Source organism: Lissotriton vulgaris, chromosome 7 (genome assembly GCF_964263255.1).
Source record: "Lissotriton vulgaris chromosome 7, aLisVul1.2, whole genome shotgun sequence".
In the NCBI taxonomy this organism is placed as follows: domain Eukaryota; kingdom Metazoa; phylum Chordata; class Amphibia; order Caudata; family Salamandridae; genus Lissotriton; species Lissotriton vulgaris.
Window position 1 is genome coordinate 1389707186 of NC_141695.1, and position 23010 is coordinate 1389730195.

General features: G+C 45.1%; 22 non-coding genes across 22 annotated transcripts; 12 read left to right on the forward strand and 10 right to left on the reverse strand.

Annotated features, from left to right (window-relative positions):
• The first annotated feature begins 606 nt into the window (after positions 1 to 606).
• On the forward strand, positions 607 to 713 carry LOC147704366 (U6 spliceosomal RNA). Its single transcript, XR_015298918.1, has one exon. It is a non-coding gene; the product is annotated as a U6 spliceosomal RNA (small nuclear RNA).
• A 1010-nt stretch (positions 714 to 1723) lies between these two features.
• On the reverse strand, positions 1724 to 1796 carry TRNAR-ACG (transfer RNA arginine (anticodon ACG)). Its single transcript has one exon. It is a non-coding gene; the product is annotated as a tRNA-Arg (tRNA).
• A 715-nt stretch (positions 1797 to 2511) lies between these two features.
• On the forward strand, positions 2512 to 2618 carry LOC147704368 (U6 spliceosomal RNA). The gene has a single exon (XR_015298919.1). It is a non-coding gene; the product is annotated as a U6 spliceosomal RNA (small nuclear RNA).
• Positions 2619 to 3628: 1010 nt separating this feature from the next.
• On the reverse strand, positions 3629 to 3701 carry TRNAR-ACG (transfer RNA arginine (anticodon ACG)). The gene has a single exon. It is a non-coding gene; the product is annotated as a tRNA-Arg (tRNA).
• A 714-nt stretch (positions 3702 to 4415) lies between these two features.
• LOC147704370 (U6 spliceosomal RNA) lies at positions 4416 to 4522 on the forward strand. The gene has a single exon (XR_015298920.1). It is a non-coding gene; the product is annotated as a U6 spliceosomal RNA (small nuclear RNA).
• A 1010-nt stretch (positions 4523 to 5532) lies between these two features.
• TRNAR-ACG (transfer RNA arginine (anticodon ACG)) lies at positions 5533 to 5605 on the reverse strand. The gene has a single exon. It is a non-coding gene; the product is annotated as a tRNA-Arg (tRNA).
• Positions 5606 to 6319: 714 nt separating this feature from the next.
• LOC147704372 (U6 spliceosomal RNA) lies at positions 6320 to 6426 on the forward strand. The gene has a single exon (XR_015298921.1). It is a non-coding gene; the product is annotated as a U6 spliceosomal RNA (small nuclear RNA).
• A 1010-nt stretch (positions 6427 to 7436) lies between these two features.
• Positions 7437 to 7509, reverse strand: TRNAR-ACG (transfer RNA arginine (anticodon ACG)). The gene has a single exon. It is a non-coding gene; the product is annotated as a tRNA-Arg (tRNA).
• A 714-nt stretch (positions 7510 to 8223) lies between these two features.
• On the forward strand, positions 8224 to 8330 carry LOC147704374 (U6 spliceosomal RNA). The gene has a single exon (XR_015298922.1). It is a non-coding gene; the product is annotated as a U6 spliceosomal RNA (small nuclear RNA).
• Positions 8331 to 10137: 1807 nt separating this feature from the next.
• LOC147704375 (U6 spliceosomal RNA) lies at positions 10138 to 10244 on the forward strand. Its single transcript, XR_015298923.1, has one exon. It is a non-coding gene; the product is annotated as a U6 spliceosomal RNA (small nuclear RNA).
• Positions 10245 to 11254: 1010 nt separating this feature from the next.
• On the reverse strand, positions 11255 to 11327 carry TRNAR-ACG (transfer RNA arginine (anticodon ACG)). Its single transcript has one exon. It is a non-coding gene; the product is annotated as a tRNA-Arg (tRNA).
• Positions 11328 to 12041: 714 nt separating this feature from the next.
• Positions 12042 to 12148, forward strand: LOC147704377 (U6 spliceosomal RNA). The gene has a single exon (XR_015298924.1). It is a non-coding gene; the product is annotated as a U6 spliceosomal RNA (small nuclear RNA).
• A 1010-nt stretch (positions 12149 to 13158) lies between these two features.
• Positions 13159 to 13231, reverse strand: TRNAR-ACG (transfer RNA arginine (anticodon ACG)). Its single transcript has one exon. It is a non-coding gene; the product is annotated as a tRNA-Arg (tRNA).
• Positions 13232 to 13945: 714 nt separating this feature from the next.
• LOC147704379 (U6 spliceosomal RNA) lies at positions 13946 to 14052 on the forward strand. The gene has a single exon (XR_015298925.1). It is a non-coding gene; the product is annotated as a U6 spliceosomal RNA (small nuclear RNA).
• Positions 14053 to 15062: 1010 nt separating this feature from the next.
• On the reverse strand, positions 15063 to 15135 carry TRNAR-ACG (transfer RNA arginine (anticodon ACG)). The gene has a single exon. It is a non-coding gene; the product is annotated as a tRNA-Arg (tRNA).
• A 714-nt stretch (positions 15136 to 15849) lies between these two features.
• LOC147704381 (U6 spliceosomal RNA) lies at positions 15850 to 15956 on the forward strand. Its single transcript, XR_015298926.1, has one exon. It is a non-coding gene; the product is annotated as a U6 spliceosomal RNA (small nuclear RNA).
• Positions 15957 to 16966: 1010 nt separating this feature from the next.
• Positions 16967 to 17039, reverse strand: TRNAR-ACG (transfer RNA arginine (anticodon ACG)). Its single transcript has one exon. It is a non-coding gene; the product is annotated as a tRNA-Arg (tRNA).
• Positions 17040 to 17753: 714 nt separating this feature from the next.
• On the forward strand, positions 17754 to 17860 carry LOC147704383 (U6 spliceosomal RNA). Its single transcript, XR_015298927.1, has one exon. It is a non-coding gene; the product is annotated as a U6 spliceosomal RNA (small nuclear RNA).
• Positions 17861 to 18870: 1010 nt separating this feature from the next.
• Positions 18871 to 18943, reverse strand: TRNAR-ACG (transfer RNA arginine (anticodon ACG)). The gene has a single exon. It is a non-coding gene; the product is annotated as a tRNA-Arg (tRNA).
• A 714-nt stretch (positions 18944 to 19657) lies between these two features.
• On the forward strand, positions 19658 to 19764 carry LOC147704385 (U6 spliceosomal RNA). Its single transcript, XR_015298928.1, has one exon. It is a non-coding gene; the product is annotated as a U6 spliceosomal RNA (small nuclear RNA).
• A 1797-nt stretch (positions 19765 to 21561) lies between these two features.
• LOC147704386 (U6 spliceosomal RNA) lies at positions 21562 to 21668 on the forward strand. The gene has a single exon (XR_015298929.1). It is a non-coding gene; the product is annotated as a U6 spliceosomal RNA (small nuclear RNA).
• A 1010-nt stretch (positions 21669 to 22678) lies between these two features.
• On the reverse strand, positions 22679 to 22751 carry TRNAH-AUG (transfer RNA histidin (anticodon AUG)). The gene has a single exon. It is a non-coding gene; the product is annotated as a tRNA-His (tRNA).
• Between the last annotated feature and the right edge of the window lie 259 nt (positions 22752 to 23010).

Here is a 23010-nt window from a genome sequence, read left to right on the forward strand (position 1 = left end):
GGTTTTCCCAAGTTTTACAAAGGACTTTAGGAGAAGGAAGCACCTAAAAGCTAGGCGAAATGGTCCTAGATCCAAGGAAATCTTTTAGATCAGGCTCAGTTTCTTAAATAGTTTGCATTAACATAATCAGTTCCAGGTCTGTGTGGGGCTGAGCTTGAGAACTCCTTAGTAAGTAGGCGTTTACAACAATAAGGGGTTTAATATTACAACACAGGTGAACATTCAGACACATTATCATAAGCTCACCTTGTCCAGGGACCCAAGCATGCTGCCTTTCCACTCTCAGAGCCCTTCACCTAACCTACTGTGCAGCTGTTTCACCTTTAATATCACTGTTCCACAGGCAGCGTGACGTCACAATGCTCCTTGTCTGTAGCCCGACCCAGGAGCCTTTGCAAACCTGGTATAATCTACATACTTACGGTGTGTTTAGTCTTGGACCACAAATGCAGTGAAGAATAATGGATTGCTACTCTTCATACATTTTTGACCATTGGCTCAGATTTGAATGCGTACTGGCCATCTGAGCATCTCTGCCAGGCCACCCTATGTCTAGAGACTGTAGATTTAGAGAGTTTATAAACATTGTCAGTTCATCAATAAAGTGTGCTCGCTTCGGCAGCACATATACTAAAATTGGAACGATACAGAGAAGATTAGCATGGCCCCTGCGCAAGGATGACACGCAAATTCGTGAAGCGTTCCATATTTTTAACAGCTTTCAGGAGAGAAATCTTTTTTGTTTTCAAGACTAATTGAAAAAATAAAGCAGGTCCCAGTGCTGTCCCCGTAATATGTATTTTTCAATTAGTCTCTCCTCAACATTTTTAATGTATTTGCTTTGCAGTAAAGAAGGTGCGCTCTATGTTCAGCTGCATTTAGCAAGGAAGCCTGCAGGACTTCTGGGACTTTTCTTTCTCTTTTTTAGCCTCACTGTCATTATTCTTCACCACCCCCAAATCTATACTGCTGCAGTGTTGTGTTGATTTGTGGGAATCAGGACAAAGAGAAGGGCAGGGCCTATGCAAATGAAGGCCTCAGGGATGTCTGGGAGTGCCTTTTTAGCAGTATTGTTAAAGTCCACCTTGCAACCGGATTGGTCGGGTAAGCTGAAAAACACCATGCCAGATTGGGCACCAGGTGTCTAGACGCTTGGAGGACATATTGGGTCTACATCCCTCAGTTTCTGAGGTCCAAGAAATGTTCACCCTCTACCCTAATAGAGAGGTCTTGGCCGATCGTGGCTGAGAGGGGAAGAAGGTAGCAGTGCAAGATGCTTATGGTCCTTCTCTAATAATGGACCAACTTTCTCTCTCTCCTTACCTGTGGTTCTGCCTGGCTACTGGGGCTACCAGTTGTAAGCCTGCAGCCCACAGGGAGTTGGTTTGTTCCTCTCACACATGTAAATGGTTAAGCATTCAAGTGCACACACCTGCCTACGTCCACAGACCCTCGCGCACACACACTTTTGTCAACAAGCTTTTTCGCAATTAAGAGTATCAGGGACCCATGTTGAAATACAAAAGCAGCACACCACGTGACGGCCATCACATAGAGTCCAGCAGCAAATGGGAAACGTTTAACTAGCTGTGGTCCTATTACTTGCGCTCTACCGTGGAACAACTGCTGGATGAGTCCTGCTGGAGAATATTGAACCTACAACAAGTCTGAGGTAAATAAAAATTCCACAGGAATATAATCAAACAGGGACCTACAACCCTTCCGAGCCAGATAGGAGTCGAACCTACAATCTTCTGATCCGTAGTCAGACGCGTTATCCATTGCGCCACTGGCCCTATGTAGACTTACGCATCCTTTTGTCCTTAAGTGGGCTAGAAAGTGTGTGTATGTGTGTGTGAAGAGCACAAGGGAACCCATCTGACCTCCTGGAAGTCTGTTCTGTGAGGTTTTCCCAAGTTTTACAAAGGACTTTAGGAGAAGGAAGCACCTAAAAGCTAGGCGAAATGGTCCTAGATCCAAGGAAATCTTTTAGATCAGGCTCAGTTTCTTAAATAGTTTGCATTAACATAATCAGTTCCAGGTCTGTGTGGGGCTGAGCTTGAGAACTCCTTAGTAAGTAGGCGTTTACAACAATAAGGGGTTTAATATTACAACACAGGTGAACATTCAGACACATTATCATAAGCTCACCTTGTCCAGGGACCCAAGCATGCTGCCTTTCCACTCTCAGAGCCCTTCACCTAACCTACTGTGCAGCTGTTTCACCTTTAATATCACTGTTCCACAGGCAGCGTGACGTCACAATGCTCCTTGTCTGTAGCCCGACCCAGGAGCCTTTGCAAACCTGGTATAATCTACATACTTACGGTGTGTTTAGTCTTGGACCACAAATGCAGTGAAGAATAATGGATTGCTACTCTTCATACATTTTTGACCATTGGCTCAGATTTGAATGCGTACTGGCCATCTGAGCATCTCTGCCAGGCCACCCTATGTCTAGAGACTGTAGATTTAGAGAGTTTATAAACATTGTCAGTTCATCAATAAAGTGTGCTCGCTTCGGCAGCACATATACTAAAATTGGAACGATACAGAGAAGATTAGCATGGCCCCTGCGCAAGGATGACACGCAAATTCGTGAAGCGTTCCATATTTTTAACAGCTTTCAGGAGAGAAATCTTTTTTGTTTTCAAGACTAATTGAAAAAATAAAGCAGGTCCCAGTGCTGTCCCCGTAATATGTATTTTTCAATTAGTCTCTCCTCAACATTTTTAATGTATTTGCTTTGCAGTAAAGAAGGTGCGCTCTATGTTCAGCTGCATTTAGCAAGGAAGCCTGCAGGACTTCTGGGACTTTTCTTTCTCTTTTTTAGCCTCACTGTCATTATTCTTCACCACCCCCAAATCTATACTGCTGCAGTGTTGTGTTGATTTGTGGGAATCAGGACAAAGAGAAGGGCAGGGCCTATGCAAATGAAGGCCTCAGGGATGTCTGGGAGTGCCTTTTTAGCAGTATTGTTAAAGTCCACCTTGCAACCGGATTGGTCGGGTAAGCTGAAAAACACCATGCCAGATTGGGCACCAGGTCTCTAGGCGCTTGGAGGACATATTGGGTCTACATCCCTCAGTTTCTGAGGTCCAAGAAATGTTCACCCTCTACCCTAATAGAGAGGTCTTGGCCGATCGTGGCTGAGAGGGGAAGAAGGTAGCAGTGCAAGATGCTTATGGTCCTTCTCTAATAATGGACCAACTTTCTCTCTCTCCTTACCTGTGGTTCTGCCTGGCTACTGGGGCTACCAGTTGTAAGCCTGCAGCCCACAGGGAGTTGGTTTGTTCCTCTCACACATGTAAATGGGTAAGCATTCAAGTGCACACACCTGCCTACGTCCACAGACCCTCGCGCACACACACTTTTGTCAACAAGCTTTTTCGCAATTAAGAGTATCAGGGACCCATGTTGAAATACAAAAGCAGCACACCACGTGACGGCCATCACATAGAGTCCAGCAGCAAATGGGAAACGTTTAACTAGCTGTGGTCCTATTACTTGCGCTCTACCGTGGAACAACTGCTGGATGAATCCTGCTGGAGAATATTGAACCTACAACAAGTCTGAGGTAAATAAAAATTCCACAGGAATATAATCAAACAGGGACCTACAACCCTTCCGAGCCAGATAGGAGTCGAACCTACAATCTTCTGATCCGTAGTCAGACGCGTTATCCATTGCGCCACTGGCCCTATGTAGACTTACGCATCCTTTTGTCCTTAAGTGGGCTAGAAAGTGTGTGTATGTGTGTGTGAAGGCACAAGGAAACCCATCTGACCTCCTGGAAGTCTGTTCTGTGAGGTTTTCCCAAGTTTTACAAAGGACTTTAGGAGAAGGAAGCACCTAAAAGCTAGGCGAAATGGTCCTAGATCCAAGGAAATCTTTTAGATCAGGCTCAGTTTCTTAAATAGTTTGCATTAACATAATCAGTTCCAGGTCTGTGTGGGGCTGAGCTTGAGAACTCCTTAGTAAGTAGGCGTTTACAACAATAAGGGGTTTAATATTACAACACAGGTGAACATTCAGACACATTATCATAAGCTCACCTTGTCCAGGGACCCAAGCATGCTGCCTTTCCACTCTCAGAGCCCTTCACCTAACCTACTGTGCAGCTGTTTCACCTTTAATATCACTGTTCCACAGGCAGCGTGACGTCACAATGCTCCTTGTCTGTAGCCCGACCCAGGAGCCTTTGCAAACCTGGTATAATCTACATACTTACGGTGTGTTTAGTCTTGGACCACAAATGCAGTGAAGAATAATGGATTGCTACTCTTCATACATTTTTGACCATTGGCTCAGATTTGAATGCGTACTGGCCATCTGAGCATCTCTGCCAGGCCACCCTATGTCTAGAGACTGTAGATTTAGAGAGTTTATAAACATTGTCAGTTCATCAATAAAGTGTGCTCGCTTCGGCAGCACATATACTAAAATTGGAACGATACAGAGAAGATTAGCATGGCCCCTGCGCAAGGATGACACGCAAATTCGTGAAGCGTTCCATATTTTTAACAGCTTTCAGGAGAGAAATCTTTTTTGTTTTCAAGACTAATTGAAAAAATAAAGCAGGTCCCAGTGCTGTCCCCGTAATATGTATTTTTCAATTAGTCTCTCCTCAACATTTTTAATGTATTTGCTTTGCAGTAAAGAAGGTGCGCTCTATGTTCAGCTGCATTTAGCAAGGAAGCCTGCAGGACTTCTGGGACTTTTCTTTCTCTTTTTTAGCCTCACTGTCATTATTCTTCACCACCCCCAAATCTATACTGCTGCAGTGTTGTGTTGATTTGTGGGAATCAGGACAAAGAGAAGGGCAGGGCCTATGCAAATGAAGGCCTCAGGGATGTCTGGGAGTGCCTTTTTAGCAGTATTGTTAAAGTCCACCTTGCAACCGGATTGGTCGGGTAAGCTGAAAAACACCATGCCAGATTGGGCACCAGGTCTCTAGGCGCTTGGAGGACATATTGGGTCTACATCCCTCAGTTTCTGAGGTCCAAGAAATGTTCACCCTCTACCCTAATAGAGAGGTCTTGGCCGATCGTGGCTGAGAGGGGAAGAAGGTAGCAGTGCAAGATGCTTATGGTCCTTCTCTAATAATGGACCAACTTTCTCTCTCTCCTTACCTGTGGTTCTGCCTGGCTACTGGGGCTACCAGTTGTAAGCCTGCAGCCCACAGGGAGTTGGTTTGTTCCTCTCACACATGTAAATGGGTAAGCATTCAAGTGCACACACCTGCCTACGTCCACAGACCCTCGCGCACACACACTTTTGTCAACAAGCTTTTTCGCAATTAAGAGTATCAGGGACCCATGTTGAAATACAAAAGCAGCACACCACGTGACGGCCATCACATAGAGTCCAGCAGCAAATGGGAAACGTTTAACTAGCTGTGGTCCTATTACTTGCGCTCTACCGTGGAACAACTGCTGGATGAATCCTGCTGGAGAATATTGAACCTACAACAAGTCTGAGGTAAATAAAAATTCCACAGGAATATAATCAAACAGGGACCTACAACCCTTCCGAGCCAGATAGGAGTCGAACCTACAATCTTCTGATCCGTAGTCAGACGCGTTATCCATTGCGCCACTGGCCCTATGTAGACTTACGCATCCTTTTGTCCTTAAGTGGGCTAGAAAGTGTGTGTATGTGTGTGTGAAGGCACAAGGAAACCCATCTGACCTCCTGGAAGTCTGTTCTGTGAGGTTTTCCCAAGTTTTACAAAGGACTTTAGGAGAAGGAAGCACCTAAAAGCTAGGCGAAATGGTCCTAGATCCAAGGAAATCTTTTAGATCAGGCTCAGTTTCTTAAATAGTTTGCATTAACATAATCAGTTCCAGGTCTGTGTGGGGCTGAGCTTGAGAACTCCTTAGTAAGTAGGCGTTTACAACAATAAGGGGTTTAATATTACAACACAGGTGAACATTCAGACACATTATCATAAGCTCACCTTGTCCAGGGACCCAAGCATGCTGCCTTTCCACTCTCAGAGCCCTTCACCTAACCTACTGTGCAGCTGTTTCACCTTTAATATCACTGTTCCACAGGCAGCGTGACGTCACAATGCTCCTTGTCTGTAGCCCGACCCAGGAGCCTTTGCAAACCTGGTATAATCTACATACTTACGGTGTGTTTAGTCTTGGACCACAAATGCAGTGAAGAATAATGGATTGCTACTCTTCATCCATTTTTGACCATTGGCTCAGATTTGAATGCGTACTGGCCATCTGAGCATCTCTGCCAGGCCACCCTATGTCTAGAGACTGTAGATTTAGAGAGTTTATAAACATTGTCAGTTCATCAATAAAGTGTGCTCGCTTCGGCAGCACATATACTAAAATTGGAACGATACAGAGAAGATTAGCATGGCCCCTGCGCAAGGATGACACGCAAATTCGTGAAGCGTTCCATATTTTTAACAGCTTTCAGGAGAGAAATCTTTTTTGTTTTCAAGACTAATTGAAAAAATAAAGCAGGTCCCAGTGCTGTCCCCGTAATATGTATTTTTCAATTAGTCTCTCCTCAACATTTTTAATGTATTTGCTTTGCAGTAAAGAAGGTGCGCTCTATGTTCAGCTGCATTTAGCAAGGAAGCCTGCAGGACTTCTGGGACTTTTCTTTCTCTTTTTTAGCCTCACTGTCATTATTCTTCACCACCCCCAAATCTATACTGCTGCAGTGTTGTGTTGATTTGTGGGAATCAGGACAAAGAGAAGGGCAGGGCCTATGCAAATGAAGGCCTCAGGGATGTCTGGGAGTGCCTTTTTAGCAGTATTGTTAAAGTCCACCTTGCAACCGGATTGGTCGGGTAAGCTGAAAAACACCATGCCAGATTGGGCACCAGGTCTCTAGGCGCTTGGAGGACATATTGGGTCTACATCCCTCAGTTTCTGAGGTCCAAGAAATGTTCACCCTCTACCCTAATAGAGAGGTCTTGGCCGATCGTGGCTGAGAGGGGAAGAAGGTAGCAGTGCAAGATGCTTATGGTCCTTCTCTAATAATGGACCAACTTTCTCTCTCTCCTTACCTGTGGTTCTGCCTGGCTACTGGGGCTACCAGTTGTAAGCCTGCAGCCCACAGGGAGTTGGTTTGTTCCTCTCACACATGTAAATGGGTAAGCATTCAAGTGCACACACCTGCCTACGTCCACAGACCCTCGCGCACACACACTTTTGTCAACAAGCTTTTTCGCAATTAAGAGTATCAGGGACCCATGTTGAAATACAAAAGCAGCACACCACGTGACGGCCATCACATAGAGTCCAGCAGCAAATGGGAAACGTTTAACTAGCTGTGGTCCTATTACTTGCGCTCTACCGTGGAACAACTGCTGGATGAGTCCTGCTGGAGAATATTGAACCTACAACAAGTCTGAGGTAAATAAAAATTCCACAGGAATATAATCAAACAGGGACCTACAACCCTTCCGAGCCAGATAGGAGTCGAACCTACAATCTTCTGATCCGTAGTCAGACGCGTTATCCATTGCGCCACTGGCCCTATGTAGACTTACGCATCCTTTTGTCCTTAAGTGGGCTAGAAAGTGTGTGTATGTGTGTGTGAAGGCACAAGGGAACCCATCTGACCTCCTGGAAGTCTGTTCTGTGAGGTTTTCCCAAGTTTTACAAAGGACTTTAGGAGAAGGAAGCACCTAAAAGCTAGGCGAAATGGTCCTAGATCCAAGGAAATCTTTTAGATCAGGCTCAGTTTCTTAAATAGTTTGCATTAACATAATCAGTTCCAGGTCTGTGTGGGGCTGAGCTTGAGAACTCCTTAGTAAGTAGGCGTTTACAACAATAAGGGGTTTAATATTACAACACAGGTGAACATTCAGACACATTATCATAAGCTCACCTTGTCCAGGGACCCAAGCATGCTGCCTTTCCACTCTCAGAGCCCTTCACCTAACCTACTGTGCAGCTGTTTCACCTTTAATATCACTGTTCCACAGGCAGCGTGACGTCACAATGCTCCTTGTCTGTAGCCCGACCCAGGAGCCTTTGCAAACCTGGTATAATCTACATACTTACGGTGTGTTTAGTCTTGGACCACAAATGCAGTGAAGAATAATGGATTGCTACTCTTCATACATTTTTGACCATTGGCTCAGATTTGAATGCGTACTGGGCATCTGAGCATCTCTGCCAGGCCACCCTATGTCTAGAGACTGTAGATTTAGAGAGTTTATAAACATTGTCAGTTCATCAATAAAGTGTGCTCGCTTCGGCAGCACATATACTAAAATTGGAACGATACAGAGAAGATTAGCATGGCCCCTGCGCAAGGATGACACGCAAATTCGTGAAGCGTTCCATATTTTTAACAGCTTTCAGGAGAGAAATCTTTTTTGTTTTCAAGACTAATTGAAAAAATAAAGCAGGTCCCAGTGCTGTCCCCGTAATATGTATTTTTCAATTAGTCTCTCCTCAACATTTTTAATGTATTTGCTTTGCAGTAAAGAAGGTGCGCTCTATGTTCAGCTGCATTTAGCAAGGAAGCCTGCAGGACTTCTGGGACTTTTCTTTCTCTTTTTTAGCCTCACTGTCATTATTCTTCACCACCCCCAAATCTATACTGCTGCAGTGTTGTGTTGATTTGTGGGAATCAGGACAAAGAGAAGGGCAGGGCCTATGCAAATGAAGGCCTCAGGGATGTCTGGGAGTGCCTTTTTAGCAGTATTGTTAAAGTCCACCTTGCAACCGGATTGGTCGGGTAAGCTGAAAAACACCATGCCAGATTGGGCACCAGGTCTCTAGGCGCTTGGAGGACATATTGGGTCTACATCCCTCAGTTTCTGAGGTCCAAGAAATGTTCACCCTCTACCCTAATAGAGAGGCCTTGGCCGATCGTGGCCGATCGTGGCTGAGAGGGGAAGAAGGTAGCAGTGCAAGATGCTTATGGTCCTTCTCTAATAATGGACCAACTTTCTCTCTCTCCTTACCTGTGGTTCTGCCTGGCTACTGGGGCTACCAGTTGTAAGCCTGCAGCCCACAGGGAGTTGGTTTGTTCCTCTCACACATGTAAATGGGTAAGCATTCAAGTGCACACACCTGCCTACGTCCACAGACCCTCGCGCACACACACTTTTGTCAACAAGCTTTTTCGCAATTAAGAGTATCAGGGACCCATGTTGAAATACAAAAGCAGCACACCACGTGACGGCCATCACATAGAGTCCAGCAGCAAATGGGAAACGTTTAACTAGCTGTGGTCCTATTACTTGCGCTCTACCGTGGAACAACTGCTGGATGAATCCTGCTGGAGAATATTGAACCTACAACAAGTCTGAGGTAAATAAAAATTCCACAGGAATATAATCAAACAGGGACCTACAACCCTTCCGAGCCAGATAGGAGTCGAACCTACAATCTTCTGATCCGTAGTCAGACGCGTTATCCATTGTGCCACTGGCCCTATGTAGACTTACGCATCCTTTTGTCCTTAAGTGGGCTAGAAAGTGTGTGTATGTGTGTGTGAAGGCACAAGGAAACCCATCTGACCTCCTGGAAGTCTGTTCTGTGAGGTTTTCCCAAGTTTTACAAAGGACTTTAGGAGAAGGAAGCACCTAAAAGCTAGGCGAAATGGTCCTAGATCCAAGGAAATCTTTTAGATCAGGCTCAGTTTCTTAAATAGTTTGCATTAACATAATCAGTTCCAGGTCTGTGTGGGGCTGAGCTTGAGAACTCCTTAGTAAGTAGGCGTTTACAACAATAAGGGGTTTAATATTACAACACAGGTGAACATTCAGACACATTATCATAAGCTCACCTTGTCCAGGGACCCAAGCATGCTGCCTTTCCACTCTCAGAGCCCTTCACCTAACCTACTGTGCAGCTGTTTCACCTTTAATATCACTGTTCCACAGGCAGCGTGACGTCACAATGCTCCTTGTCTGTAGCCCGACCCAGGAGCCTTTGCAAACCTGGTATAATCTACATACTTACGGTGTGTTTAGTCTTGGACCACAAATGCAGTGAAGAATAATGGATTGCTACTCTTCATCCATTTTTGACCATTGGCTCAGATTTGAATGCGTACTGGCCATCTGAGCATCTCTGCCAGGCCACCCTATGTCTAGAGACTGTAGATTTAGAGAGTTTATAAACATTGTCAGTTCATCAATAAAGTGTGCTCGCTTCGGCAGCACATATACTAAAATTGGAACGATACAGAGAAGATTAGCATGGCCCCTGCGCAAGGATGACACGCAAATTCGTGAAGCGTTCCATATTTTTAACAGCTTTCAGGAGAGAAATCTTTTTTGTTTTCAAGACTAATTGAAAAAATAAAGCAGGTCCCAGTGCTGTCCCCGTAATATGTATTTTTCAATTAGTCTCTCCTCAACATTTTTAATGTATTTGCTTTGCAGTAAAGAAGGTGCGCTCTATGTTCAGCTGCATTTAGCAAGGAAGCCTGCAGGACTTCTGGGACTTTTCTTTCTCTTTTTTAGCCTCACTGTCATTATTCTTCACCACCCCCAAATCTATACTGCTGCAGTGTTGTGTTGATTTGTGGGAAGCAGGACAAAGAGAAGGGCAGGGCCTATGCAAATGAAGGCCTCAGGGATGTCTGGGAGTGCCTTTTTAGCAGTATTGTTAAAGTCCACCTTGCAACCGGATTGGTCGGGTAAGCTGAAAAACACCATGCCAGATTGGGCACCAGGTGTCTAGGCGCTTGGAGGACATATTGGGTCTACATCCCTCAGTTTCTGAGGTCCAAGAAATGTTCACCCTCTACCCTAATAGAGAGGTCTTGGCCGATCGTGGCTGAGAGGGGAAGAAGGTAGCAGTGCAAGATGCTTATGGTCCTTCTCTAATAATGGACCAACTTTCTCTCTCTCCTTACCTGTGGTTCTGCCTGGCTACTGGGGCTACCAGTTGTAAGCCTGCAGCCCACAGGGAGTTGGTTTGTTCCTCTCACACATGTAAATGGGTAAGCATTCAAGTGCACACACCTGCCTACGTCCACAGACCCTCGCGCACACACACTTTTGTCAACAAGCTTTTTCGCAATTAAGAGTATCAGGGACCCATGTTGAAATACAAAAGCAGCACACCACGTGACGGCCATCACATAGAGTCCAGCAGCAAATGGGAAACGTTTAACTAGCTGTGGTCCTATTACTTGCGCTCTACCGTGGAACAACTGCTGGATGAGTCCTGCTGGAGAATATTGAACCTACAACAAGTCTGAGGTAAATAAAAATTCCACAGGAATATAATCAAACAGGGACCTACAACCCTTCCGAGCCAGATAGGAGTCGAACCTACAATCTTCTGATCCGTAGTCAGACGCGTTATCCATTGCGCCACTGGCCCTATGTAGACTTACGCATCCTTTTGTCCTTAAGTGGGCTAGAAAGTGTGTGTATGTGTGTGTGAAGGCACAAGGAAACCCATCTGACCTCCTGGAAGTCTGTTCTGTGAGGTTTTCCCAAGTTTTACAAAGGACTTTAGGAGAAGGAAGCACCTAAAAGCTAGGCGAAATGGTCCTAGATCCAAGGAAATCTTTTAGATCAGGCTCAGTTTCTTAAATAGTTTGCATTAACATAATCAGTTCCAGGTCTGTGTGGGGCTGAGCTTGAGAACTCCTTAGTAAGTAGGCGTTTACAACAATAAGGGGTTTAATATTACAACACAGGTGAACATTCAGACACATTATCATAAGCTCACCTTGTCCAGGGACCCAAGCATGCTGCCTTTCCACTCTCAGAGCCCTTCACCTAACCTACTGTGCAGCTGTTTCACCTTTAATATCACTGTTCCACAGGCAGCGTGACGTCACAATGCTCCTTGTCTGTAGCCCGACCCAGGAGCCTTTGCAAACCTGGTATAATCTACATACTTACGGTGTGTTTAGTCTTGGACCACAAATGCAGTGAAGAATAATGGATTGCTACTCTTCATACATTTTTGACCATTGGCTCAGATTTGAATGCGTACTGGCCATCTGAGCATCTCTGCCAGGCCACCATATGTCTAGAGACTGTAGATTTAGAGAGTTTATAAACATTGTCAGTTCATCAATAAAGTGTGCTCGCTTCGGCAGCACATATACTAAAATTGGAACGATACAGAGAAGATTAGCATGGCCCCTGCGCAAGGATGACACGCAAATTCGTGAAGCGTTCCATATTTTTAACAGCTTTCAGGAGAGAAATCTTTTTTGTTTTCAAGACTAATTGAAAAAATAAAGCAGGTCCCAGTGCTGTCCCCGTAATATGTATTTTTCAATTAGTCTCTCCTCAACATTTTTAATGTATTTGCTTTGCAGTAAAGAAGGTGCGCTCTATGTTCAGCTGCATTTAGCAAGGAAGCCTGCAGGACTTCTGGGACTTTTCTTTCTCTTTTTTAGCCTCACTGTCATTATTCTTCACCACCCCCAAATCTATACTGCTGCAGTGTTGTGTTGATTTGTGGGAATCAGGACAAAGAGAAGGGCAGGGCCTATGCAAATGAAGGCCTCAGGGATGTCTGGGAGTGCCTTTTTAGCAGTATTGTTAAAGTCCACCTTGCAACCGGATTGGTCGGGTAAGCTGAAAAACACCATGCCAGATTGGGCACCAGGTGTCTAGACGCTTGGAGGACATATTGGGTCTACATCCCTCAGTTTCTGAGGTCCAAGAAATGTTCACCCTCTACCCTAATAGAGAGGTCTTGGCCGATCGTGGCTGAGAGGGGAAGAAGGTAGCAGTGCAAGATGCTTATGGTCCTTCTCTAATAATGGACCAACTTTCTCTCTCTCCTTACCTGTGGTTCTGCCTGGCTACTGGGGCTACCAGTTGTAAGCCTGCAGCCCACAGGGAGTTGGTTTGTTCCTCTCACACATGTAAATGGGTAAGCATTCAAGTGCACACACCTGCCTACGTCCACAGACCCTCGCGCACACACACTTTTGTCAACAAGCTTTTTCGCAATTAAGAGTATCAGGGACCCATGTTGAAATACAAAAGCAGCACACCACGTGACGGCCATCACATAGAGTCCAGCAGCAAATGGGAAACGTTTAACTAGCTGTGGTCCTATTACTTGCGCTCTACCGTGGAACAACTGCTGGATGAGTCCTGCTGGAGAATATTGAACCTACAACAAGTCTGAGGTAAATAAAAATTCCACAGGAATATAATCAAACAGGGACCTACAACCCTTCCGAGCCAGATAGGAGTCGAACCTACAATCTTCTGATCCGTAGTCAGACGCGTTATCCATTGCGCCACTGGCCCTATGTAGACTTACGCATCCTTTTGTCCTTAAGTGGGCTAGAAAGTGTGTGTATGTGTGTGTGAAGGCACAAGGGAACCCATCTGACCTCCTGGAAGTCTGTTCTGTGAGGTTTTCCCAAGTTTTACAAAGGACTTTAGGAGAAGGAAGCACCTAAAAGCTAGGCGAAATGGTCCTAGATCCAAGGAAATCTTTTAGATCAGGCTCAGTTTCTTAAATAGTTTGCATTAACATAATCAGTTCCAGGTCTGTGTGGGGCTGAGCTTGAGAACTCCTTAGTAAGTAGGCGTTTACAACAATAAGGGGTTTAATATTACAACACAGGTGAACATTCAGACACATTATCATAAGCTCACCTTGTCCAGGGACCCAAGCATGCTGCCTTTCCACTCTCAGAGCCCTTCACCTAACCTACTGTGCAGCTGTTTCACCTTTAATATCACTGTTCCACAGGCAGCGTGACGTCACAATGCTCCTTGTCTGTAGCCCGACCCAGGAGCCTTTGCAAACCTGGTATAATCTACATACTTACGGTGTGTTTAGTCTTGGACCACAAATGCAGTGAAGAATAATGGATTGCTACTCTTCATACATTTTTGACCATTGGCTCAGATTTGAATGCGTACTGGCCATCTGAGCATCTCTGCCAGGCCACCCTATGTCTAGAGACTGTAGATTTAGAGAGTTTATAAACATTGTCAGTTCATCAATAAAGTGTGCTCGCTTCGGCAGCACATATACTAAAATTGGAACGATACAGAGAAGATTAGCATGGCCCCTGCGCAAGGATGACACGCAAATTCGTGAAGCGTTCCATATTTTTAACAGCTTTCAGGAGAGAAATCTTTTTTGTTTTCAAGACTAATTGAAAAAATAAAGCAGGTCCCAGTGCTGTCCCCGTAATATGTATTTTTCAATTAGTCTCTCCTCAACATTTTTAATGTATTTGCTTTGCAGTAAAGAAGGTGCGCTCTATGTTCAGCTGCATTTAGCAAGGAAGCCTGCAGGACTTCTGGGACTTTTCTTTCTCTTTTTTAGCCTCACTGTCATTATTCTTCACCACCCCCAAATCTATACTGCTGCAGTGTTGTGTTGATTTGTGGGAAGCAGGACAAAGAGAAGGGCAGGGCCTATGCAAATGAAGGCCTCAGGGATGTCTGGGAGTGCCTTTTTAGCAGTATTGTTAAAGTCCACCTTGCAACCGGATTGGTCGGGTAAGCTGAAAAACACCATGCCAGATTGGGCACCAGGTGTCTAGGCGCTTGGAGGACATATTGGGTCTACATCCCTCAGTTTCTGAGGTCCAAGAAATGTTCACCCTCTACCCTAATAGAGAGGTCTTGGCCGATCGTGGCTGAGAGGGGAAGAAGGTAGCAGTGCAAGATGCTTATGGTCCTTCTCTAATAATGGACCAACTTTCTCTCTCTCCTTACCTGTGGTTCTGCCTGGCTACTGGGGCTACCAGTTGTAAGCCTGCAGCCCACAGGGAGTTGGTTTGTTCCTCTCACACATGTAAATGGGTAAGCATTCAAGTGCACACACCTGCCTACGTCCACAGACCCTCGCGCACACACACTTTTGTCAACAAGCTTTTTCGCAATTAAGAGTATCAGGGACCCATGTTGAAATACAAAAGCAGCACACCACGTGACGGCCATCACATAGAGTCCAGCAGCAAATGGGAAACGTTTAACTAGCTGTGGTCCTATTACTTGCGCTCTACCGTGGAACAACTGCTGGATGAGTCCTGCTGGAGAATATTGAACCTACAACAAGTCTGAGGTAAATAAAAATTCCACAGGAATATAATCAAACAGGGACCTACAACCCTTCCGAGCCAGATAGGAGTCGAACCTACAATCTTCTGATCCGTAGTCAGACGCGTTATCCATTGCGCCACTGGCCCTATGTAGACTTACGCATCCTTTTGTCCTTAAGTGGGCTAGAAAGTGTGTGTATGTGTGTGTGAAGGCACAAGGAAACCCATCTGACCTCCTGGAAGTCTGTTCTGTGAGGTTTTCCCAAGTTTTACAAAGGACTTTAGGAGAAGGAAGCACCTAAAAGCTAGGCGAAATGGTCCTAGATCCAAGGAAATCTTTTAGATCAGGCTCAGTTTCTTAAATAGTTTGCATTAACATAATCAGTTCCAGGTCTGTGTGGGGCTGAGCTTGAGAACTCCTTAGTAAGTAGGCGTTTACAACAATAAGGGGTTTAATATTACAACACAGGTGAACATTCAGACACATTATCATAAGCTCACCTTGTCCAGGGACCCAAGCATGCTGCCTTTCCACTCTCAGAGCCCTTCACCTAACCTACTGTGCAGCTGTTTCACCTTTAATATCACTGTTCCACAGGCAGCGTGACGTCACAATGCTCCTTGTCTGTAGCCCGACCCAGGAGCCTTTGCAAACCTGGTATAATCTACATACTTACGGTGTGTTTAGTCTTGGACCACAAATGCAGTGAAGAATAATGGATTGCTACTCTTCATACATTTTTGACCATTGGCTCAGATTTGAATGCGTACTGGCCATCTGAGCATCTCTGCCAGGCCACCCTATGTCTAGAGACTGTAGATTTAGAGAGTTTATAAACATTGTCAGTTCATCAATAAAGTGTGCTCGCTTCGGCAGCACATATACTAAAATTGGAACGATACAGAGAAGATTAGCATGGCCCCTGCGCAAGGATGACACGCAAATTCGTGAAGCGTTCCATATTTTTAACAGCTTTCAGGAGAGAAATCTTTTTTGTTTTCAAGACTAATTGAAAAAATAAAGCAGGTCCCAGTGCTGTCCCCGTAATATGTATTTTTCAATTAGTCTCTCCTCAACATTTTTAATGTATTTGCTTTGCAGTAAAGAAGGTGCGCTCTATGTTCAGCTGCATTTAGCAAGGAAGCCTGCAGGACTTCTGGGACTTTTCTTTCTCTTTTTTAGCCTCACTGTCATTATTCTTCACCACCCCCAAATCTATACTGCTGCAGTGTTGTGTTGATTTGTGGGAATCAGGACAAAGAGAAGGGCAGGGCCTATGCAAATGAAGGCCTCAGGGATGTCTGGGAGTGCCTTTTTAGCAGTATTGTTAAAGTCCACCTTGCAACCGGATTGGTCGGGTAAGCTGAAAAACACCATGCCAGATTGGGCACCAGGTGTCTAGACGCTTGGAGGACATATTGGGTCTACATCCCTCAGTTTCTGAGGTCCAAGAAATGTTCACCCTCTACCCTAATAGAGAGGTCTTGGCCGATCGTGGCTGAGAGGGGAAGAAGGTAGCAGTGCAAGATGCTTATGGTCCTTCTCTAATAATGGACCAACTTTCTCTCTCTCCTTACCTGTGGTTCTGCCTGGCTACTGGGGCTACCAGTTGTAAGCCTGCAGCCCACAGGGAGTTGGTTTGTTCCTCTCACACATGTAAATGGGTAAGCATTCAAGTGCACACACCTGCCTACGTCCACAGACCCTCGCGCACACACACTTTTGTCAACAAGCTTTTTCGCAATTAAGAGTATCAGGGACCCATGTTGAAATACAAAAGCAGCACACCACGTGACGGCCATCACATAGAGTCCAGCAGCAAATGGGAAACGTTTAACTAGCTGTGGTCCTATTACTTGCGCTCTACCGTGGAACAACTGCTGGATGAGTCCTGCTGGAGAATATTGAACCTACAACAAGTCTGAGGTAAATAAAAATTCCACAGGAATATAATCAAACAGGGACCTACAACCCTTCCGAGCCAGATAGGAGTCGAACCTACAATCTTCTGATCCGTAGTCAGACGCGTTATCCATTGCGCCACTGGCCCTATGTAGACTTACGCATCCTTTTGTCCTTAAGTGGGCTAGAAAGTGTGTGTATGTGTGTGTGAAGGCACAAGGGAACCCATCTGACCTCCTGGAAGTCTGTTCTGTGAGGTTTTCCCAAGTTTTACAAAGGACTTTAGGAGAAGGAAGCACCTAAAAGCTAGGCGAAATGGTCCTAGATCCAAGGAAATCTTTTAGATCAGGCTCAGTTTCTTAAATAGTTTGCATTAACATAATCAGTTCCAGGTCTGTGTGGGGCTGAGCTTGAGAACTCCTTAGTAAGTAGGCGTTTACAACAATAAGGGGTTTAATATTACAACACAGGTGAACATTCAGACACATTATCATAAGCTCACCTTGTCCAGGGACCCAAGCATGCTGCCTTTCCACTCTCAGAGCCCTTCACCTAACCTACTGTGCAGCTGTTTCACCTTTAATATCACTGTTCCACAGGCAGCGTGACGTCACAATGCTCCTTGTCTGTAGCCCGACCCAGGAGCCTTTGCAAACCTGGTATAATCTACATACTTACGGTGTGTTTAGTCTTGGACCACAAATGCAGTGAAGAATAATGGATTGCTACTCTTCATACATTTTTGACCATTGGCTCAGATTTGAATGCGTACTGGCCATCTGAGCATCTCTGCCAGGCCACCCTATGTCTAGAGACTGTAGATTTAGAGAGTTTATAAACATTGTCAGTTCATCAATAAAGTGTGCTCGCTTCGGCAGCACATATACTAAAATTGGAACGATACAGAGAAGATTAGCATGGCCCCTGCGCAAGGATGACACGCAAATTCGTGAAGCGTTCCATATTTTTAACAGCTTTCAGGAGAGAAATCTTTTTTGTTTTCAAGACTAATTGAAAAAATAAAGCAGGTCCCAGTGCTGTCCCCGTAATATGTATTTTTCAATTAGTCTCTCCTCAACATTTTTAATGTATTTGCTTTGCAGTAAAGAAGGTGCGCTCTATGTTCAGCTGCATTTAGCAAGGAAGCCTGCAGGACTTCTGGGACTTTTCTTTCTCTTTTTTAGCCTCACTGTCATTATTCTTCACCACCCCCAAATCTATACTGCTGCAGTGTTGTGTTGATTTGTGGGAATCAGGACAAAGAGAAGGGCAGGGCCTATGCAAATGAAGGCCTCAGGGATGTCTGGGAGTGCCTTTTTAGCAGTATTGTTAAAGTCCACCTTGCAACCGGATTGGTCGGGTAAGCTGAAAAACACCATGCCAGATTGGGCACCAGGTGTCTAGACGCTTGGAGGACATATTGGGTCTACATCCCTCAGTTTCTGAGGTCCAAGAAATGTTCACCCTCTACCCTAATAGAGAGGTCTTGGCCGATCGTGGCTGAGAGGGGAAGAAGGTAGCAGTGCAAGATGCTTATGGTCCTTCTCTAATAATGGACCAACTTTCTCTCTCTCCTTACCTGTGGTTCTGCCTGGCTACTGGGGCTACCAGTTGTAAGCCTGCAGCCCACAGGGAGTTGGTTTGTTCCTCTCACACATGTAAATGGGTAAGCATTCAAGTGCACACACCTGCCTACGTCCACAGACCCTCGCGCACACACACTTTTGTCAACAAGCTTTTTCGCAATTAAGAGTATCAGGGACCCATGTTGAAATACAAAAGCAGCACACCACGTGACGGCCATCACATAGAGTCCAGCAGCAAATGGGAAACGTTTAACTAGCTGTGGTCCTATTACTTGCGCTCTACCGTGGAACAACTGCTGGATGAGTCCTGCTGGAGAATATTGAACCTACAACAAGTCTGAGGTAAATAAAAATTCCACAGGAATATAATCAAACAGGGACCTACAACCCTTCCGAGCCAGATAGGAGTCGAACCTACAATCTTCTGATCCGTAGTCAGACGCGTTATCCATTGCGCCACTGGCCCTATGTAGACTTACGCATCCTTTTGTCCTTAAGTGGGCTAGAAAGTGTGTGTATGTGTGTGTGAAGGCACAAGGGAACCCATCTGACCTCCTGGAAGTCTGTTCTGTGAGGTTTTCCCAAGTTTTACAAAGGACTTTAGGAGAAGGAAGCACCTAAAAGCTAGGCGAAATGGTCCTAGATCCAAGGAAATCTTTTAGATCAGGCTCAGTTTCTTAAATAGTTTGCATTAACATAATCAGTTCCAGGTCTGTGTGGGGCTGAGCTTGAGAACTCCTTAGTAAGTAGGCGTTTACAACAATAAGGGGTTTAATATTACAACACAGGTGAACATTCAGACACATTATCATAAGCTCACCTTGTCCAGGGACCCAAGCATGCTGCCTTTCCACTCTCAGAGCCCTTCACCTAACCTACTGTGCAGCTGTTTCACCTTTAATATCACTGTTCCACAGGCAGCGTGACGTCACAATGCTCCTTGTCTGTAGCCCGACCCAGGAGCCTTTGCAAACCTGGTATAATCTACATACTTACGGTGTGTTTAGTCTTGGACCACAAATGCAGTGAAGAATAATGGATTGCTACTCTTCATACATTTTTGACCATTGGCTCAGATTTGAATGCGTACTGGCCATCTGAGCATCTCTGCCAGGCCACCCTATGTCTAGAGACTGTAGATTTAGAGAGTTTATAAACATTGTCAGTTCATCAATAAAGTGTGCTCGCTTCGGCAGCACATATACTAAAATTGGAACGATACAGAGAAGATTAGCATGGCCCCTGCGCAAGGATGACACGCAAATTCGTGAAGCGTTCCATATTTTTAACAGCTTTCAGGAGAGAAATCTTTTTTGTTTTCAAGACTAATTGAAAAAATAAAGCAGGTCCCAGTGCTGTCCCCGTAATATGTATTTTTCAATTAGTCTCTCCTCAACATTTTTAATGTATTTGCTTTGCAGTAAAGAAGGTGCGCTCTATGTTCAGCTGCATTTAGCAAGGAAGCCTGCAGGACTTCTGGGACTTTTCTTTCTCTTTTTTAGCCTCACTGTCATTATTCTTCACCATCCCCAAATCTATACTGCTGCAGTGTTGTGTTGATTTGTGGGAATCAGGACAAAGAGAAGGGCAGGGCCTATGCAAATGAAGGCCTCAGGGATGTCTGGGAGTGCCTTTTTAGCAGTATTGTTAAAGTCCACCTTGCAACCGGATTGGTCGGGTAAGCTGAAAAACACCATGCCAGATTGGGCACCAGGTCTCTAGGCGCTTGGAGGACATATTGGGTCTACATCCCTCAGTTTCTGAGGTCCAAGAAATGTTCACCCTCTACCCTAATAGAGAGGTCTTGGCCGATCGTGGCTGAGAGGGGAAGAAGGTAGCAGTGCAAGATGCTTATGGTCCTTCTCTAATAATGGACCAACTTTCTCTCTCTCCTTACCTGTGGTTCTGCCTGGCTACTGGGGCTACCAGTTGTAAGCCTGCAGCCCACAGGGAGTTGGTTTGTTCCTCTCACACATGTAAATGGGTAAGCATTCAAGTGCACACACCTGCCTACGTCCACAGACCCTCGCGCACACACACTTTTGTCAACAAGCTTTTTCGCAATTAAGAGTATCAGGGACCCATGTTGAAATACAAAAGCAGCACACCACGTGACGGCCATCACATAGAGTCCAGCAGCAAATGGGAAACGTTTAACTAGCTGTGGTCCTATTACTTGCGCTCTACCGTGGAACAACTGCTGGATGAGTCCTGCTGGAGAATATTGAACCTACAACAAGTCTGAGGTAAATAAAAATTCCACAGGAATATAATCAAACAGGGACCTACAACCCTTCCGAGCCAGATAGGAGTCGAACCTACAATCTTCTGATCCGTAGTCAGACGTGTTATCCATTGCGCCACTGGCCCTATGTAGACTTACGCATCCTTTTGTCCTTAAGTGGGCTAGAAAGTGTGTGTATGTGTGTGTGAAGGCACAAGGGAACCCATCTGACCTCCTGGAAGTCTGTTCTGTGAGGTTTTCCCAAGTTTTACAAAGGACTTTAGGAGAAGGAAGCACCTAAAAGCTAGGCGAAATGGTCCTAGATCCAAGGAAATCTTTTAGATCAGGCTCAGTTTCTTAAATAGTTTGCATTAACATAATCAGTTCCAGGTCTGTGTGGGGCTGAGCTTGAGAACTCCTTAGTAAGTAGGCGTTTACAACAATAAGGGGTTTAATATTACAACACAGGTGAACATTCAGACACATTATCATAAGCTCACCTTGTCCAGGGACCCAAGCATGCTGCCTTTCCACTCTCAGAGCCCTTCACCTAACCTACTGTTCAGCTGTTTCACCTTTAATATCACTGTTCCACAGGCAGCGTGACGTCACAATGCTCCTTGTCTGTAGCCCGACCCAGGAGCCTTTGCAAACCTGGTATAATCTACATACTTACGGTGTGTTTAGTCTTGGACCACAAATGCAGTGAAGAATAATGGATTGCTACTCTTCATACATTTTTGACCATTGGCTCAGATTTGAATGCGTACTGGCCATCTGAGCATCTCTGCCAGGCCACCCTATGTCTAGAGACTGTAGATTTAGAGAGTTTATAAACATTGTCAGTTCATCAATAAAGTGTGCTCGCTTCGGCAGCACATATACTAAAATTGGAACGATACAGAGAAGATTAGCATGGCCCCTGCGCAAGGATGACACGCAAATTCGTGAAGCGTTCCATATTTTTAACAGCTTTCAGGAGAGAAATCTTTTTTGTTTTCAAGACTAATTGAAAAAATAAAGCAGGTCCCAGTGCTGTCCCCGTAATATGTATTTTTCAATTAGTCTCTCCTCAACATTTTTAATGTATTTGCTTTGCAGTAAAGAAGGTGCGCTCTATGTTCAGCTGCATTTAGCAAGGAAGCCTGCAGGACTTCTGGGACTTTTCTTTCTCTTTTTTAGCCTCACTGTCATTATTCTTCACCACCCCCAAATCTATACTGCTGCAGTGTTGTGTTGATTTGTGGGAATCAGGACAAAGAGAAGGGCAGGGCCTATGCAAATGAAGGCCTCAGGGATGTCTGGGAGTGCCTTTTTAGCAGTATTGTTAAAGTCCACCTTGCAACCGGATTGGTCGGGTAAGCTGAAAAACACCATGCCAGATTGGGCACCAGGTCTCTAGGAGCTTGGAGGACATATTGGGTCTACATCCCTCAGTTTCTGAGGTCCAAGAAATGTTCACCCTCTACCCTAATAGAGAGGTCTTGGCCGATCGTGGCTGAGAGGGGAAGAAGGTAGCAGTGCAAGATGCTTATGGTCCTTCTCTAATAATGGACCAACTTTCTCTCTCTCCTTACCTGTGGTTCTGCCTGGCTACTGGGGCTACCAGTTGTAAGCCTGCAGCCCACAGGGAGTTGGTTTGTTCCTCTCACACATGTAAATGGGTAAGCATTCAAGTGCACACACCTGCCTACGTCCACAGACCCTCGCGCACACACACTTTTGTCAACAAGCTTTTTCGCAATTAAGAGTATCAGGGACCCATGTTGAAATACAAAAGCAGCACACCACGTGACGGCCATCACATAGAGTCCAGCAGCAAATGGGAAACGTTTAACTAGCTGTGGTCCTATTACTTGCGCTCTACCGTGGAACAACTGCTGGATGAATCCTGCTGGAGAATATTGAACCTACAACAAGTCTGAGGTAAATAAAAATTCCACAGGAATATAATCAAACAGGGACCTACAACCCTTCCGAGCCAGATAGGAGTCGAACCTACAATCTTCTGATCCATAGTCAGACGCGTTATCCATTGCGCCACTGGCCCTATGTAGACTTACGCATCCTTTTGTCCTTAAGTGGGCTAGAAAGTGTGTGTATGTGTGTCTGAAGGCACAAGGAAACCCATCTGACCTCCTGGAAGTCTGTTCTGTGAGGTTTTCCCAAGTTTTACAAAGGACTTTAGGAGAAGGAAGCACCTAAAAGCTAGGCGAAATGGTCCTAGATCCAAGGAAATCTTTTAGATCAGGCTCAGTTTCTTAAATAGTTTGCATTAACATAATCAGTTCCAGGTCTGTGTGGGGCTG